We start from the raw sequence: 20,136 nt of genomic DNA, 5'->3' as shown, positions 1-20,136 counted from the left end.
TGACACCTCCTGTCTTGCAGCATATCACTTTGTTGTCCCTCCAACTTCAATGGAGCTCTGTCAGGGCACAATAGTTCCCCCCAACAAAGCTCTGTGAAGGAGTGAGGCGTCAGTTCTTCTTCGAGAGATGTCCCTGTGGATGCTCCCCTCCTGGTGATGGTGCATCCCTGTGCCTTTGCTCAGAGACTTTTGCAGCACTGCCCTTGCGGTGCCTACCTCACGCATTCTTTGTGCTTGAAGTAATGCACATGCAACCCCGATTCCTCAGTTCCTTCTCAACCGTTCCCAGGCTAAGACGGAGCTCAGCGGTCCTGTTGAAAACCTTTAGTTAGGTTTCAATTATTAGCTTTACATCCCTTGTTTTAAAAAAATAAAAAATCTTTTTGCCAAGACAGTGTGGCAAACTCCAGCCACAACTACACCAACTTGCAAAAGGGCAGACTGAAATTATTATGTTTCCTCAAAGATATCGGAATTTCACTTCATACACCCAGCACTCACTGGTAGTGGAGGCGGGCAACCAAAGGGGCAAACAGTGTTTTCGCTCCACCCTTTCAATAGAGAGCATAAGAGGCTGGATCTCTTTGAAGTGTGGATAAGTATTCTTTGCGGCCCATATAGAGTCTTAACCAGTGCCGTAACAAGGGCGAGGCGAGTAAGGCACTTGCCTCGGGCGCGCAAAGTGGAGGGGCACAGCTCTACCCATGATCAGCAGCACACCAGTGGCTGCTCTACTGCGGCCGCTTCTCCCTCTTGGAGGGAAGGACCTGCCGCCGAATTGCTGCTGCCACTTCATTCATTATTTGGCGGCAATTCGGCAGTGAGTCCTTCTCTCTGAGAGGGACTCAGGAACCAGCCACCAAATTGCCGCCGAAGGGCCTGGAACCGGCCCTTGCCTCGGGCACAAAAATTCCTTGTTATGACTCTGGTCTCAACGTATGCGGCATTGTTCGCCAAATACGACCACAGGAACTATGGCAAATTTATGGACTTTATTAATGACATCCCTGAGGACAAGAGGCAACAATTTAAATTTCTAATCTCTGAAGGACAGATGATCACACATGCAGCTCTTCAGGCCTCACTGGACGCAGCTGATACTGCAGTCAGATCCACCAGTATGGTTGTTGTCATGCAATATGCCTTGCTGTTTAACTCCTCAACATTTCCACAGGAGATACAGAGCACAGTTGAAGATCTCCCTTTCAACGGAGAAAAATTGTTCACAGCCAAAACCAAAAAGGTGCTGCACATGATGAACAATTCGCGGGCCACGCTCCAGTCCCTTGGCATCCGTACACCTTCTATAAGAGGGAGACAATACAGGTATCAACCATATCAGCAACCTAGATACCCAACATACACACAGCAACACCAGTGGCCTACAGCAATGACAGACAGAGACCACAATGACAACACCCTCCATCATCAGTGGCATCTCAACCTACTTTCTCTAATAAGCAAATTTGAAGGCTTGATCGAGGGTCTGGAAGACCTCTCCCACATTCCAGCGCTTACACCATCCACCCAACTATTTGGAGACCGTTTGCTCCCGTTCTACCAGAACTAGGTGAGTATCACCATGGACAAATGGGCCCTGGAAGTCATCTGATTGGGTTACCCCATTTCCTTCCTCTCTATACGCCCCAACCCACCCACATCCCCATTTTGCCTCAGGGACCCCTCTCACAAACACTTATTATGCCAAGAGGTAGATCATCTCCAACTGGGGGCAGTGAAGACCATCTCTGTACAACACAGTGGGAAGGGGTTTTGTTCCCACTACTTTTTAACACAAAAGAAATATGGAGGTTAGTGACCCTCAACTGAACAAGTTCATGAACAAACAAAAGTTCAAGATGGTCACCTTAACAATAATACCATTGCTGGAGCAGCAGGACTGGTTTTCAGCCCTTAACCTGCAGGATGTTTATTTTCATGTCACAATACATCCTGCACACAGGCATTTCCTCAAATTTACTTTGGGCACAGACTACTATCAATCCAAGGTACTACCTTTTGGCCTGTCAATAGCACCTCGTGTTTTCTCTAAGATCCTCGCTGTGGTAACAGCGCACCTGAGAAAACTGGGAATAATAATATTTCTTTACCTGGACGCTGTCTCTTGAAGACACACACCCATCTAGACACCATTAGGTCTATCCAGACTACGATGGATTGTTTCCAGAGTCTGTCTGCAATTAAACAAACAAACAAACAAAAAATCAACAATACAACAAACTCAATGGTTAGAATTTATCGGCACTTACCTCAATTCCACTTCAGCGAAGGTTCAACACCATAAATGGACTTATATCCACACTGTGCAACACTCCCAAGTCACAGTCCACAAATGCCTACAACTATTAGGTCACATGGCAGCATGCACATTTGTGGCCAAACAAGCATGCTTACACATGCATTGCCTGCAAGGATGGCTAGCAACTGTGTACAGACCAAACAAACACAGAACAAACATACAATTAACAATGCCCCCCAAGGTCAAAGACTCACTCACACAACCTGCGTGCCAGGATCCCATTCACACAAGACCCTCTGTCATAGATGATTACAACGGATACCTCCCTCATTGGGTGGGGAGTACACATACAACATCGCACAATTCAGGGACTATGGTCCACAACTGAGACAAGCCTACCTATAAACCTGCTGGAACTTCGTGCTGTCCACAATGCCTGCCTCCACTTCCTGCCATTCATAAGAAAACAGAACATAAGAGTAATGACCAACAACATTGCCAGAGGGAGCCTGATCACATTCACTATGCGCCAAGGCTATCAGACTCTGGAATTGATGTATCCAACATAATAGCCATCACAGCTTCATACCTACCTGGATGCCAGAACACCAGAGCAGATGAACTCAGCAGATGTTTTCCCCATGACCACCAAAGGGAACTGAATGAATGATTAGATACTGCAAGGCATATTCCAAAAGTGTGGTCACACACAGATAGCTCTATTCATGACTGCCTGCAACACCAAGTGTCCAAAATTCTGCTCCAGAGCAGGTCTGAGAAAGCAGTCCATGGGAGATGCGTTCCTAATCAGTTGGAACACAGACCTTTTCTATGCGTTCCCACCAATACCATTGCTACCCAGAGTAATATAGAAAATAAAAAGTCAGTCATCCTAATAGCTCCCATATGGCCAAGACAACCTTATCCATACATTACATGGATGTCAGCACATGCTCCAATCACACTCCCTCTCCACACAGACCTACTGACACAACGGGAGGGTCAAATACAACATCCGAACACAAAGATGCTACATCTCAAGGCATGACTTCTCTGTGGCTCTCTAATGATGAGCTAACTTGTTCTGACCAGGTCCAGAGTGTGCTACTCCACAGTAGAACCTACACGTAGCACCTACTTATATAAGTGGAAGAGATTTACAGCATGGTGCACTGCCAGACAAACTAATGCAAAATCTGCACCTCTCCCTTGATATTAGACTATCTGGCCTCTCCATTAGCTCAATGAAGGTACACCTACCGGTGACCATGGCCTTTCACCAAAAGATAGACAACACTAATCACCAAATCACCAAACGATTCCTCTGGAGCATTCAAACTCTCTATCCAGACGTTAGACCACCCATACTACCCTGGGACTTAAACTTAGTATTAATGGCCCTGACTCAAATAGTTTGAACCTTTAGCAACCTGCTCTTTATTACACCTGTCCATGAAAGTGTCATTCCTAGTAACGATCACATCAGCAAGACATGGTAAAATTGGGACGCTCATGGCAGACCCACCATATGCAATCTTTTTTAAGGATAAAGTCACATTACATACCCATCCTAAATTCCTACCCAAAGTACACTCGTCTTTTCACGTTAACTAACCTACACAGCATCCAAATTTCTTTCCTAAACCACACAATGAGTGGAAGTAACAAACTAAGGAAAGCAACAGAATGAGAAGAGAATTGGCAGTATTTCTGTTCCCTGATTGTTACATAAATCATCCAAACCACACAATGTGAATTGCAAATTTTACAATAAAAAATTTGCTTTCAGTACTAGAGGCTCATGTGTTCAAATGTTCACTGAAAACAAATACAAAAGGATTACGACCCTGGATTCAAAATTCACTCATGCATTTGATTGACTATTTTCAGAAAATAGTAACCTTAAAAAGAGCACACACTTACTATTAGCAACATACCTTTGTCTTAGTGCATGGTAATTTATGTACATAAATCCTGGCACATTAATGTGAAACTTTCCCCCTCTTTTGTGGGTTTGCATCTTATTTCCTTCTTACAGCTGGAACCAAATTTATAAAATAATTTCATATCACAGTATTGTGATGTAATAGGAATTTACTGGCAAACTGTAATTCCTATTTTCCAGCCTGTCTGCAGCTGGGTCCTGAATAACATCAGACAGTACAGCACAGCCAACTAACAATGATGAAGTTGAAATTGCTCTAGTTATCTCAGATGCATAAATGTTACCAGTAAACTTTAGGAATTTTTTTAAAAAAACCACTACTTTTTACTCATTTTTGTTGTTCTATTTGCCTGCTTTCAAATACAACACAAATAATGTGCAATCGCATTATCACCAAAAATGTTTCTCTCATAGTAGAGTAATATTTCCAATAGTATGTATGCAGATGTTGCTTATGCAGATTTTACGTCCTTGAAAGGCAGTCAAATTAGTCTTCTTTCAGAGCATAGATCCTACAGGCTGTAATTTCAAACCTCAGTTTCAAATACTCAATGCCAACAAATCATTAGTTTGGTGCAAAATGACATCATTATACCAAGTGTTATAAGAGCTTCTAGGCCAGTGGTTTTCAACCTTTTTTCATTTGTGGACCCTTAAAAATTTCAAATGGAGGTGTAAATCTTAGACCACAGATTGAAAAATCACTGTTCTAGGCAAAATCCAACTTTACCTAAAGGAACTGCACTGGTTTTGTAGGGAGCGGTTCTGAACACATATCCTGCACAAAAAGTGCACTAGTCCTCTTTTGTCTCTTCTTTGCAGCTGTTCTGAATTACGCAATTGACAACCTTCAAAAGGACATCTGCAGAACTGTTGAAAAGCATTCTATCTCTGAAGGCTTACTGCAAAGACAGAAGTCCTTGAGGAACTCATATGCCCTTTTTGCATATGATTGCACTCTTCCTAGTCATAATGAAAGTCACCTACAGCTTATCCTTGACAGGTTCTCAGAGGCAAACAAACAGTTTGGACTCACCTAGAAAAAACTAGAATCTTCTTCCAACACACCCCCAATCATCATTACCACTGAGTCAAACATCACCATCTATGGTAAAAAACTAAAGAACATCAATCACTCTATATATCTTGGCAGTACCATCTGAAGTAATGGTTCCCTGGGTCAAGAAATATCACACAGAACATGAAAGGAAAGCCAGGCTTTCAGAGGACTTCACCATAGGACATTCAACCAGCATACGATCAAACTGTCAACAAAACTTATGATATACAATGCAGCAATGATAGCATTCCTTTTACATGGGCGTGAAACATGGACAGTTTACTACAGATATATCAAGCAACTTGAAAAATTTCACATGTGCTGCCTTTGCTCTATTCAGAAGATCCGCTGACAAGACAAAGGGTCAAACATTAACATCCTTGAAACAGGCAAAACAACCAGCATCAAGACAATGATTATCAAAGCTCAATTAATATGGACAGGTCATGTTATCAGAACAGGTGAAGATTAGAGCTGTCGATTAATGGTAATTAATTCATGCCATTAACTCAAAAAATCAATCGTGATTCAAAAAATTAATTGCTATTAATCACAGTTTTAATTGCACCGTTAAACAATAGAATACCAATTGAAATCTATTAAATATTTTTGGATGTTTTTCTACATTTTAACAAACATCATCAGCATGGAATGGCAGCAGAAGCATAAAGGGGCACACACATGTTTAGCATATCTGGCATATAAATACCTTGCAAAGCTACAATAGTGCCATGCAAATGCCTGTTCTCACTTTCAGGTGACATTGTAAATAAGAAGTGGGCAGCATTATCTCCCATAAATGTAAACAAACTTGTTTGAGTGACTGGCTGAACAAGAACTAGGACTGAGTGGACTTGTAGGCTCTTAAGTTTTACATTGTTTTGGTTTTGAGTGCAGTTAGCTAACAAAAAAACCCTACATTTGTAAGTTGCACTTTCATGATAAAGAGATTGCACTATACATAGCATTTGTATGAGGTGAATTGAAAAATACTATTCCTTTTATCATTTTTACAGTGCAAATATTTGTAATAAAAATATAAAGCAAGCAGTGTACACTTTGTATTGTGTTGTAACTGAAATCAATATATTTGAAATTGTAGAAAACATCCAAAAATATTGAAATAAATGATATTCTATTATTGTTTAACAGCGTGATTAATTTTTTTAAATTGCTTGACAGCCCTAGTGAAGACAGAATAATGAAAAAATCCTCTCTGGTGAGCTGAAACTCAGAGCACAAGAATGGCCAATGTAAGCACTTCAAAGACACTCTTAAGCAAACTCTAAACTCATGTGGCATAATATGAATCTCTTTGAAAACACAGCCAAGGACAGACCTGAATGGAGAACTATCATCAAGAAAAGGTTGTAAATTTTTTTGAGACAGACATGTGAAAAACAGAGAGAAAAAGGGCCAAGGGTCATTCCAAGTCTTCAGTGGGAGCCTGCGCATTCCTATGTGACATCTGTTTGTAAACTTGCTCCTTGCAGGTTGGACTATACAGCAACAAGAGAACACATGATGGACAGCCATATTGCTCCTTTGCTCAGGAGCAGCATGGGCATGGAACTAAAGCATGCTGCTCACTGCAGCATTTGTGGCCAGCTGGTTTGGAAAGTAGGAGAGATGCTGCCTTTTTACTTGCTTGGAAAGGAAAGAGAGGAAGTGCCCTCACCCTCTTGTCCCACAGGGGACCAAAGTGCAAGGCTAGCCCTGAAGAGCTTGATCCTGATGCACTGAAGTCAATGGGAGTTTCACCACTGTCTTCAGCTGGAGCAGGATTCCAAAGGAGTATTTCGCTAAGAACCCTACAGGAGGAAAACACTTCAAAGGCAGAAGCTCTGGTGCAAAGACCAATATGAAATAAAGCCTTATTATTAGAGCTGATTTTAACATGTGTAATGAATAATTTATTCTACTCATTTTATATATTTTGTTCTGTTTATAAATCTACAGACAGATCAGAAACTTTTTGAATTTGTTAAAAATTGTTCACAAATTTCTTCAGAAAATAAATGATGGATTGCAGGCTGCCATGTGTGAACATATAGTTGCAATTTACAATCTCCATTCCACTGTTTATTCTTAGTTACATAAGTTATCCAATCAAAGAATAAAAACAATACCATATGACTTATGGATGTGACCAATGTGTCAAATTTTTAATTTGTTTGATTGTAATAGCCACAATTTGCAGGGTGTTGGTCAGTTACATAGGTCACATGGCAGTATTTCTGTTCCCTGACTGTTACATAAATCATCCAAACCAACACAATGTGAATTGCAAATTTTACAATAAAAAATTTGCTTTCAGTACTAGAGGCTCAAGTGTTCAAATGTTCACTGAAAACAAATACGAAAGGATTATGGCCCTGGATACAGAATTCACTCATGCATTTGATTGACTATTTTCAGAAAATGCTTTCCCCCAGTCACTCAGCAATCTTTATTGTCACTATAATGCACACAAGTTCTCAAAGCACAAGCACATCATCATATTATATTTTGTGTGATAGAACAAAGCATAGTGGTTCATTCATAAATAATTTCCTTTATCTTCATTTTAATGGAAAGGCTCCAGTTAACATCAACTATCTTTAGTCAGGCCCTTAAGGGTTAATGCAGTGATCAGAACTGGTACTTAATTATCATCTTTCTTCCCTGTCTTATTGCACACATCTGCTTGTTTTTCCCTTTACAACTTCATTCTTCCTATTCTTTTCATTGTGTATTATAAGCTGCTGGTAGTAATCTTAGCTCTTCAACTGACAGCAAAATTATGAGGTGCTCAACACACGACAACAATTCTCTTGCTCTAGTGCTAGTTCATTTGCACCACAGTCAAGGCATCAACATCATATTTTCAACATGTTAGAAGTTCTTTATTGACAGGAGACATTAACTCCACATTTATCAGCAGGAGGTCAAAATGATTTTTTTTTGACAATCTGTTAAATTCTGTACTTTGGAAAATTATGTTGGTTTCCAGTGTCAGATATCTGGATTGCCAGCTCAGTTAACACACAAAAAGATAGAAGAGTTGCTGCTAGCAAGGTGTGAAATGCAAATTGAAACAAACAGATATGCTTTTTGCCTTTATAGAAAGATCATTGCTAACCTGATTTTGTTTTTGCTGTGTGCTTTTAAGAAAACACTTCTGCATCATGATGTACATGCACAGACTTCGGAGATCATTTTCCTATGGTAAGAAGGCAATGTATCATAGAATATCAGGGTTGGAAGGGACCTCAGAAGGTCATCTAGTCCAACCCCCTGCTCAAAGCAGGACCAATCCCCAACTAAATTATCCCAGCCAGGGCTTTGTCAAGCTGGGCCTTAAAAACCTCTAATGATCTTAAAAACCAAGGCAGTACACACAGTACTGAGCAAGATGGGCTGGTTTTTGATTCAGGCTTTGTCTTCACTTAAAATAAAAAAGGTGTGTTTTTACATAGTGATGCCTATCTAACTGTAAAAGCCTAGTGGAGACACAGGTAGTGTTTACCTGATGTAGCTAATCAAGATCAACCCTGACTAGTTTCATCAAGCCGAAAACTACTGGGCCTTGTCTCTACTAGGATTTTATACTAAGAGAGCACTGTCTCAGTGTAAAAATATACCCCTTTCACAATAAAGGCATAGCCTCACTCACTTATCTGTATAGTACATCATACGTGCTAACAGGATAAATAGCAGTTTATTTGTTGCTAAAGATATAGACAAGTACTTGTTATAAAATACTAAGGTTGGAGAATATGAAGCCCTTCAGAAGTCTGGTAATGGGACACAGCGTCTTTTTAGCTGAATCTAGTTCCCCGAGTTAAATCACCCGGAGGATGGACGTGACCTAAAGTTCTCTCAGAAGCCCTGTATTAAGTGAATTGGGGGGTTCAGCTGAGTTTCTAGTAGGCATCTGCCTACATTACAAGCATCATCACAACAATTGGTACTCTTGGTGGTAGCCTCAGCAGAGAGGCCAAGAACTGAATGGAGACTGAGCTACTTTCTCAGCCTTAAACGGTCTCTGGAGGTCACAGTTGAGTCATGTTGATCTGGCAGTATGGGGAAAGCTGGTATTGCTGCTCTTGTACAGTGGATAAATAGAGGATCCTTGATTTTCAGTCCTGTCTGTCTGGTATTATTCACTGATAAATTCAAATAAATAACCCCAAACCTTACAACAATCAAAGGCAGGGTAATGAGAATTAAAGTTTGAAATGTCCTTGGTCATCCTGCAGATATCTCCAAACAGCAGGTATATTGTACAATATAGGCTGCAATACTCAGGTTTAAAGGTTTAGGTTAAAAATGGAAGTTCAGGAGTTAACTTTGAACCCATGTCACCATGGTCAGGGCACAAGAAGAGAAGGTGTAAGAACTGCTGGGCTCTGCAGAAAGATTATCAAAAGTTCAGGGGGTGAGAGGGCTGCAAGGTTGATAGTGCACAGATCAGATGAAAGGCACAAGCCAAGTCAAAGGGGGCAGGCAGGATGCAAGGCAATGAACACCTCTCTTTTCCTGACCAGTAGCAGTGTGGACTGACACAGAAAGTGCAGCCTGCTGCATTATCTTTTCCAACAGTGGCACAGTGGATCTAGTGTGTTGGTTACTCCAGAAATCCTTATTTAGTGTGTGTGGGGAGCAGGGTTAGGGGGATCGCTTGGGAGGATTATTTTGCAATCTTCAGCGCTGCATCAGAAGGAATCTGAACTTAATGTTCTTTTATAGGTAGGAAAATATAGGTTATAAGCACTTCATCATGAACAAGACTATAACAAGACTCTTGATGGAGCTTATTTACTTGCTACCTGCACAGTAATGGGCTTATGCCTGTTTTGTCTCATCCCTTCCCTGGAAGCCTGCTGCTATGATTTAAGAAAAAGGAAAAAACAAAGTTCTGATTCCTTCTCATTTTTCCTCTCTTCCACGGCTGCCCTGCACCTACCTGACAAACTCATTTCCTTTTTCAGCAATGAAATTCGGTCTTACATGCAATATTTCTAAAGTGAGGATTATCAGCCTATAAAGAGCTCTTCCTCTGGGTTAAGGAAAATGTGCCATTCCTAAAGTCTTGCTGTTACACATACAGCAGGGAACAGAGTCACAGGAGCTATTGTACAAATGCTTTGGTGAGGCAAAGAACTCCCATGTAAGGCCCTACCAAAGTCACTGTCCATTTTGGTCAATTTCATGGTCATATGATTTTTAAAATCGCAAATTTCATGATTTCAACTATTTAAACCTGAAATTTCAGGGGTTGTAATTGTATGGGTCCTGATCCACAAAGGAGTTGTAGGTGGTCACAAGGGTATTGTAGGGGGGAGTTGTGGTACTGCTACTGTTATTCCTGCGCGGCAGTTAGTGGCAGTGCTGCCTTCAGAGCTGGGCAGCTGGAAAGCGGTGACTGCTGACTGGGACCCCAGCTCTGAAGGCAGAGGAGTTGCCAGCAGCAGCGCAGAAGTAAGAATGGCACGGTATGGTATTGCCACCCTTACTGCTGTGCTGCTGTTCACAGAGCTGGGCCCTCAGTGAGAAGCCGCCGCTCTCTGTCCGCCCAGCTCTGAAGGTAGCAGCACAGAAGTAAGGGTGGCATGGCATGGTATTGTCATGCTTACTTTTGCGCTGCTGTTGGTGGGGTGCTGCCTCCACAGCTGGGCACCTGGCCAACAGCCACTACTCTCTGGCCGCCCAGCTCACTCTTAGCTGTTCTGCTGCTGCAGACTACCAGGAGTAAAAAAGGAGTGAAAAAGCTATTTTTATCACCAGCAGATAAGACTATGAATAAATTCTGTGTACGAAGATGCTATTTTTACATAGGCACTCTCCAGAACAGAAATGCACTATGAGAACAGTTCCCCTGTGAACTGGACACAAAGGGACAATTCTCTCCTTCTGTCTTTCCCAAACTAAAATGGCACCCTGATCAAAGACAAGAGACCGCCCCCCCAAACAATAGTGATTTTATATTCTGTGTGTAAAACTGACCTTGCTCACCACTTGGAAAATACAGAGTTGAAGGAGATCATCAAAAATTACAGCAGATTTTTTGAGTTTCCTACTAGTTATTCTGCAACACTCATAGTGAGTAAGGCATTTACTCACTCAAATAATCCCATTGTAATCAGAGGGACTGTTTGTGTGAGCAAATGCTATCCAGGGTGTAAAACTACAGTTTACAGTGTATGGCCCTCTATTCATCATGGCAAATGGAAAAAAATGTCTGTTTCAGTTGGACTGAGTAAACTAATAGAGTTTCTGAAGCCTGCAACAACAAATAAAGATGCTGTTTACATAGGGTTAGTTGGCAGGAATATATTTTTTTCTGAAAACACTGGCCACCTAATGTAAATGCCTAAAATGAGATCCACTGGGTGCTGAACTCTTTTGAAAGTCTGACACAATGTTTTTTCTAGATGAGATACCTTTCACTATTCTGTCCCCCATTATCCAAAAGATACCAACATTTCTGACTTTATCTCCCACCAGCTTTTAGAGGGGAGGGATAGCTCAGAAGTTTGAGCATTGACCTACTAAACCCAGGGTTTTGAGTTCAATCCTTGAAGGGGTCACTTAGGGATCTGGAGCAAAAATCAGTACTTGGTCCTGCTAGTGAAGGCAGCAGGCTAGACTCAATGACCTTTCAAGGTTCCTTCCAGTTCTAGGAGATTGGTATATCTCCAATTATAATTGTTTTTTAATCTCATTGTTAAATGGAAGCATGTGCTCTAGAGTAGAGCTACTCAGGAATTTTTAAACAAAACTTTTTTTGGTCAGAAAATTCCAAATTTATTGGAACCAAAACTGTTCATAGGAAAGGGTCAGTTTTGGTGGGTTTGTCATTTTGAAAACAAGCTGGAAAATTTTCAAAACATCCCATTTTAACATTGCTGAATTGAAAAAAAAACACAACTTTTTTGGTTCAAAATGTTTTTTCATTTAATCTATAATAAAATTTAAAAAACAAAAAAGGTAAACATCAAAATGAAATCTTCTGAAATTATCTAAAACAAATTTTTGATTCACCTGAGGAATTTTATTTATTTATTTATTTATTTTGGATTATCAGTGTGAGAAGAATTTCAAGATTTTGACTTTTTGTTCTGTTCTGAGACATTCAAAAATTTTCTTGGGACAAGAAAACTGTTTCTCACCCTTTATTTCAGAGTCTTGTAAACTGTGTGGGTCATGTGCTGTCTCCTACTATGTATTTGTATAGTATTACTAAAATTGGGCCCCAAACTTGATGGGGCCCTCTGAAAGTTAATGTATTAAAAATAATACTAATAATAGAATAAAGGGTTGTTTAAATTAATTTATTAGAGATAGGCCCAACTTGCTAAGCCTGGATCTGAACTCCCCAAGAATTGAAGGGGAGACTCCTTCAATCCAGGGTGTTGGTTTGTGCCCATCTAACCTTTATTGGTTCTTCATTCTGCATATTCCTAATTGCTGTGGTCCCTGAAAGCGCCTTAATCTTTACTACATTTTTATATGAGAACAATAATGTTAAACTGTTCTTCCTGTGGGTAAGGAATGACACCTAGTGGCCAGATATTGCCCAAAGAAAAAACACTCTTTTCTGGTCTGTATTTGTAGCTTGAATTTTCTCATAGAATAAGCCTTTCTTTAATCACCCATTACTTAGCTTCTTTAAAGAACCACGTAAATCCCTGCAGGTATAAAGCTATGTTTTTTCCTATTGTTTCCCCACCATTCTTGTCTATAATGATTATTCCTTCTCTAATTCAGAAAGGAAGAACTATATTTGCTTTCAAGACGTTTTAAAAACCAGCCACAGATTGGGGGTAAATTTGTATTCTCCTCTCTTCCTGCTGATTGCCAAGGGGCTTCCTTGCCCTAGTGGGATCTTCCTCTTTGACTAACAGCTCTGTTTTGGAGCTGTCAGCCATGACTGCTGGCTCCAGGCCACTCAGGCTATTCAGGGCTGTATCTCAATGTCTCTCTCTCAGCAGAGGGAGAGCCCATCCCCACTCCTCCACTGGAATCTTGGGAAAGGCATTCCCTTTTCCACTGTCACTACCTGGGGCCTGGGCTGGCACCCATGGTACCAACCTTGCACTGAGATCCAAATTAGTGGACTTGTGTGCCAATGCAGATCTCATTGCTGGATCTGGGTCTAAATCAATGGATAAGAACAATGATCACTTGGATTATAGGACTGGACAGTTTTGTCCCTGGAGTAAACTAGGGCTGTTCTGGCATCCAGTCTGCCCAGCCATACCGCACCACACCTTTCTGCCAAGGGGTTCAAGGAAGAGATAACAGAGAGCCACTCTGCCAGCCAAAATCGGTGCTAGCCCGCTGAGGGCCCTAAGCAGGAATATTACCATCCCCCCATACTAAAACAGGCAAGTTCTTATAATAAAAAGCAAATGGGGGCCACTTGAGGTGCAGGAGCCCCCAACCAATTGCTTACTGTCCGCTTAAGCTTAGTGCTGGCCCTGCTGCCACTTTTATAACATGTGGGGAATCTCCCCACTCTGGAGGTATTTACAATTGCTGGTTTAGCTGGTTTTAAGGCACAAAGGGGATCAACAAAACAGAGCATCAGGGTTCAATTGTCCATTGGTATAGTATATTAGCAGTATAAGATTCAGAATGTCCGTAACTATTCATTTCCTTGCTTTTACATGCCTGGGTTTTGTAAATGATGTGATAGACAAACCACTGCTGTCAAGTAACAACACTAGATAGCTTTTGACACAAAGTCTTTAGGTTTTGGATTATCCCAGGTTTTTACCATCTCTCTTGGACACTCTGTACCTCAAAATAGCACCCTGGAAGCCTTGTATTCACCCGTCATATAATTATGATATGTTTTTTACAAAGTATGCCTTGTGAGGTGTCATTTTAAAAGTCGTGAACTTTTGAACATTAATATCCTGTTGGATTGTATGTGCTATCATTGTTTGTGAAGTTATGAAGCATTGCTATATGTGTTACTGAAATATGATGAGGTTGGGAGATGCCCACAGCCAAAACTTTCAGTTGCAACAAAGGACCAGCCAGATGTGCTGATGGGCCATTAAAGGGAATTCACTCTTCAAACAGCCATCACAGAGACTTCTCAGAGACAGTACTTATGCAATGGAGACTGCTTGACCAATGGGAACTCCATGACACTTCAAGGACTTTTCCAGTAAAAAGAGCCAGAATATAAAAAGAGGGAACAAAGACCCTGTCTACCTTTCTCCTCCTCCATGTCTATTGAAACAAGATTGCTTGAAAGACTTTGAACTGGGGAGACTGGCCCCAGGCTGGGAAGGGTATCTGGCTGTTACTTGAAATTGGGCCAGCTAGTAAGCTTAGGGAGGACTAATGACCCATTAGAGTTTGGCAGAAAGCAGCACATTTATTATACTGATAGCTAAGCTCAAAACAACGTGTGTGTGTATGTGTGTGTGTGTGAGAGACATTCACACTCGAATACTCAAAACAGCATTGGAGATGTCAGGATCCTTCAAGGTAAGTGTCCCACAGCACAGCGATGGGTGGTGTAGTGAAGATAAGTCTTCCCAAGGCACACTGAAATGCAATGCAGTGAACCACTGGCCAGGTGAAGGGTCTACATGGGAGGTACAATCTTGTGAGTGTACTCCCAAGCACATGGGCCCTTCCCCTTTTAAGGACCTGCTCCTCATGGCCTGCGACTAGAGATGACTTGGGCTCGTCTGGTTGGTCACACTCCACTTCAGGCAGTGTCCATGCATTGAGCATGTGATTGCTGCCTAATCAGAGTCCCAGACTCCTTGTCTACCTGGGAGCTCTTCTGACCTTCCAGCTGCTCAAGCAGCCCATTCATCCCACAAGCATTCCAGGGGAGGGGGGAGGAGCCACTTCACAGGTACTCAAAGAGGGAGAGGAGACAAAAAAGGGGGAGGGGGATGTAACAGACGTTTTGAACCTACAGGTTATACAGATCATAGTCATACAGATCAGTGCTGCTCCTACAACACTGGCCTGTGTATTAAAACCTGTGAATTGCCTGCAACATCCAGGGGTGGAGAAAAGCTGTTTGCTTCAAATCTTAGTTTGGTAAACTTTATGAAACAGCTTGCAATTTTATCTTTTATTTCTTCTTTATAACCAGTTCTGATCTTCTATGCTTATACCACCTATAATCACTTTAAATATATATTTCTGTAGTTAATAAACTTGTTTTGGGGCTTGGCTACACTGGTGCTTTACAGCGCTGCAACTTTCGCGCCCAGGGGTGTGAGAAAAAAAACCCCTGAGCGCAGCAAGTTACAGCGCTGTAAAGCGCCAGTGTAAACAGTGCCCCAGCGCTGGGAGTGCGGCTCCCAGCGCTGTAAGCTAATCCCTATGAGGAGGTGGAGTACCTGCAGTGCTGGGAGAGCTCTCTCCCAGCGCTGGCGCCGCGACCACACTCACACTTCAAAGCGCTGCGGCAGGAGCGCTCCCGCGGCAGCACTGTACAGCTGCAAGTGTAGCCATACCCTTAATGTTTTATCTAAACCAGTGTGGTTTTGACTGAAGGGTTGGGGAATCTACTCAGGTTACTAAGGCTGCTGCATGATAATTTCTTTGTTAAAAGGACAGACTATGACCTTTATTGCTCAATAAGGGTACATCCAGACCACCCGCTGTATCAGTGGGCAGAGATCAATTTATCAGGGATTGATATATCACGTCTCATCTAGACACGATATATCGATCCCTGAACATGCTCCTGTCGACTCTGGAACTCCACCAGAGCGAGCGGCGGTAGCGGAGTCTACATGGGATCCACGGCCATCGATCCCGTGCCGTGAGGACGGGAGGTAAGTTGGAATAAGATATGTCAACTTTAGCTATGGGAACCATAGCTGAAGTTGCATATCTTACATCAACACCACCCCTAGTGTAGGCCAGGCCTAAGTAACTGAGCAGTACAAGACCCTACATTTCTGGGGTGTGAGGCTGGGAGTAGGAATATCCGGGTGTTGCCCTATATGTAATTCAAGAGTAGTTGGGCATAGCATTCTGGTATATGTCTGGGAGTGACTTGCATCTGTGACAAAGTTCCTCCTCTACCTTGGGGGGTACTGCACTTATTGGTGGATTGCTTGCCTCACAGATTCACCATGTGGGTTGGAAAACAGCCCAAAGACCTTCCGCTCTGGTAGAAGCCACAGTCCTGGTCAATTCCTCCTGTGTCTAATCAGGAGTTGGGAGGTTTGGGGGGAACCCGGGCCCACCCTCTACTCCAGGTTCCAGCCCAGGGCCCTGTGGACTACAGCTGCCTAGAGTGCCTCCTGGTACATCTGCGCAGCAGCCACAACTCCCTGAGCTACTTCCTCATGGCCTCCTCCCAACACTTTCTTTATCCTCACCACAGGATCTTTCTCCTGGGGCCTGATAATGCTTGTATCCTCAGTCTTACAGCAATATATCATCTCACTCTCAGCTCCTCTTGCTCCTAGCTCCTCACATGCACACCACAAACTGAAGTGAAGTCCTATTTAAACTCAGGTGCCCTGATCAGCTAGCCTGTCCTAATTGATTCTAGCAGTTTCTTAATTGGCTCCAGGTGTCTTAATTATCCTGCCTGCCTTAATTGGTTCTAGCAGGTTCCTGATTACTCTAGTGCAGCCCCTGCTCTGGTCACTCAGAGAACAGAAGCCTGCTTCTCCTGTAGCCAGAAATCTCTCTTCTGCCACTCTGCTGTAGAGGAAGGAGGGAGAGGGCTGCTGCTGCTGTTCCTGCTGGGCACTGGGCCCTCGCTGCTGCTGTTTCTGCTGCTGTTCCTGCTCCTGCTGCTTCCCTGGCTGGGCTAGACACCACCACCTACCCCTCTCTCTGCTGTCTGTTTGCTGGCTGGCTGGTGGTTCCCCCCCCCACCTCAGTTACTGCTGTTATTCCACCTACAGCCCCTTGGGGGGGGGCTGCTGGCCTGCTTCCCAGAGAAGAGGGGAGTAAGGGACCCCAGCTCTTGTTGCTGAGACCACCACCCTCTGAGCGGGGTCCCTCCTGCCTGGACGCCAGACCACCACCACCTGGAGCTGCTGGGCCTACTGTGGCTGTTGCTGGGGAGCTGTTGGTGCCCGGAGGAGGAGAGGAAGGAGAAGAGGACCACCCGCTGCTGGAGACAGTATGAAGACCACTGTGGAGGGGGCTTTTCTGGACTGAATCTTTTTCAAACTGTGCTCTTGTGGTGGGGGTTTGGACTGTGTCCGCTGGGGCACCGGGGGTGTGGCATGGAGCCTGTCCCCAGTCCATCCGTGTCCCCCTTCGCCCCCACCACCATCGTTGCCCCCTCCACCACCCCCGCTGGCTGTTTTCCTTCTGCTTTGGACTCCTGCCTCTGGGACTGAGCTGCTCGCCTGGCTCACCACGCCCACTTCCACCATTTGGGCCTGCAGCAGCAGCAGCCAACCATTGACTTTTTGGCACAAGTGCCTGTGGGTGCACCACCTCCCCCCTCATACTGGACTGACCCCCTGCCCTTTGCCACATTTGTCCACCCCACCTATTTCCCTCTGTTGCCTGATAGTTCTGCCCCGGCCCTGTAGCTGTCCCCGTGGTCCCTCTACCCCAATCTCAGCTTGCCCTTTCCCCCCACCCTGTGCTCCCCCAGCCCTGATCGGTTCCCCCCCATGCGCCCACGCCCCCTCTCAGGCGCTTGTGCCCTTCCCCATTTGGTTTCCCCTTGTTCACTGCACACCCCCCTCTGCCGTTGCCCCCCCGCTCCCCTAGTGCAACTGGAGGAGCCGGAACCCCCCTCTGCGTTGGTGCCCTGCAACAATCCCACCCTTAGTCCTTGGTTGCTCCCTACACCCCTTTAGTCTTCCCCTTCTGGCGCCCTCCTCCCCTGCCTGCAGCCTAGCGGGGAAGGGTGGCCGCCTCCTCTCCCTCCCCTCCCCTCGCTGTTTGTCCCCCTCCCCGCCCTCGTTATGGCGGGGGATGCGGCGGGGGAGACCCCTCGCGATGCTCCCACTACCCCTCCTCCACCTGCCCCTGTGTCCACTTCCCAAGCCTCTACCTCGACCGCCGCTGCCGATCCACCTACCACCGCCCCTGCTGGGGCACCGGCGGCGGCGAGTACTGGGGAGACCTCCGTTGCTGCCACTTCTCTCGCCCCTTCTGATTCGGGGGGAGCCCCCCCAGCCGGTGGGAAGGGTCGGGGTGGGAAGAAGGGTAAGGGCCCCGCTAGAAAGGCCAGGCCCTCCATGGCAGAGACTGCCCCGGCTGCCGCAGCCCCGCTACTGGCTGCGGCGTCCCTCCCCGCTGTTCCCTCCACCAGCTCTGCAGGTGTCCCTCCCCCGGCCCCCAGGGCGTACGCCCAGGTGGCGGCGGCCCCCCCCGCCTGCTGCTGCTCCTCCGCCCGCTGCTTCCGCCAACATCTACAGCGGCCGGGGCCCCTTTCCCACTTTGACCAGGAAGCACGGCGTCCGTTGCCTCCTGGTGCCCGCCTCGCCCCACGTGGAGACCTACGTGCGGGCATTGGCCAGGGTAGTGGGGCCCACGGCCATCGTGGCGGCCTCCAAAATGTACGGGAAGGTGGTCTTCTTCCTGGCATCGGAGGCTGCCGCCCAGGAGGCGGTAGAGACGGGCCTGGCGGTGGGGGGCGTGTTCGTCCCCCTGGAGCCGTTAGAAGACCTGGGGGTCCGCTTGCTCTTGACCTCCGTCCCTCCCTTCCTGCCCAATGCCGCCCTGCTGCCCGCCCTTTCTGCCCTGGGATGCCCCGTCTCTGTCATCAGCCCTCTCCCCTTGGGCTGCAAGGACCCCGCCCTCCGTCATGTTCTCTCGTTCCGCCGGCAAGTGCAGCTTCAACTGCTGCCGGCGGCGCGTGGCGGAGAGGCGCTCGAGGGGTCCTTTCTGGTCCCTTACCAGGGAGCCCACTACCGGGTGCATTACTCAACGGGGGAGGCCCGGTGCTACCTCTGCCGGGCGATGGGGCACGTCCGGAGGGACTGTCCCTTGGCCCAGCACGGAGGAGCATCCGGGACCCCCGAGCCCCGGCAAGGCGCCGGCCCTGTCATCGCCGGTCCCCCTAGCTGCCCGGCACCCGAAGCTGCCCCTCCTCCTCCTTCTCGGTCCACCTCTGTGGAGGAGGGTGTGGCGGGGCTACCGCCGGCCGTGGGAGAGGGCCCGTCCCAGGGGGAATGCTCCCCGGTTTCTGCTGTCCCACCACTGCCTCCTCGAGTCCCTGAGCCATTGCCCTTGCCCCCCGAGCCGACCCCTGTTAGCCTGCCCCCGGATGATGCCATGGAGGGCTGGTCCTTAGTGCAGGGGAAGCGGGGCAAGCGGAAGGCTCGAGTTTCTTTACATACTTCGGATTGGGAGGCCCCCCGGAAGAGCAGGAAGGGGGGCGCCGATGTCGAGTCTTCCGCCTTGCCCCCTGATGACTCCCGTTGTGTGGAGCTGGCTGGGGATGCTGTGGCAGCACCGGACGGTAACACCGCCCCTCCTCCAGGGTCCCTTCCCGTGGAAGCCCCCGAGGGAGCCTCTCTCGCCCCCTTCCCACTTGACGCTTCTGAGAGTGCCGCGGTGGGTATCGCCTCGGGTGCTGGCAGGGAGGGCCCTGGGGTGGTGGACTGTGATCTCCCTCTCATCTACGCAGAAATCGAGGCCCTGGGTTTGACCCCGGTCATGCAGGGGGAGGACGACCCTCTGCCGGCGGGCCTCGATCTGGGCGACCTCACTACATCCCCCCTGTCCCTGGGTTCCCTTCCCCTACCCGCTGTTTCTGCTCCCACCTCTGAGGGTCCCCTGGAATCTTCCCTCGACTCGGCTGTGGGTGGCACTCTGTTGACGGCCGCCGAGCCCCTTGGGGCGACGGCCAGTGCCCTGCTGCCGAGACCCGCTTCCCAGGGGGTGACCCTCTTGGGTGTGGAGGACCCGCCC

This window comes from Gopherus evgoodei, chromosome 2 (assembly GCF_007399415.2).
Source record: "Gopherus evgoodei ecotype Sinaloan lineage chromosome 2, rGopEvg1_v1.p, whole genome shotgun sequence".
NCBI lineage: Eukaryota > Metazoa > Chordata > Testudines > Testudinidae > Gopherus > Gopherus evgoodei.
This window is presented reverse-complemented; position numbering follows the sequence as displayed.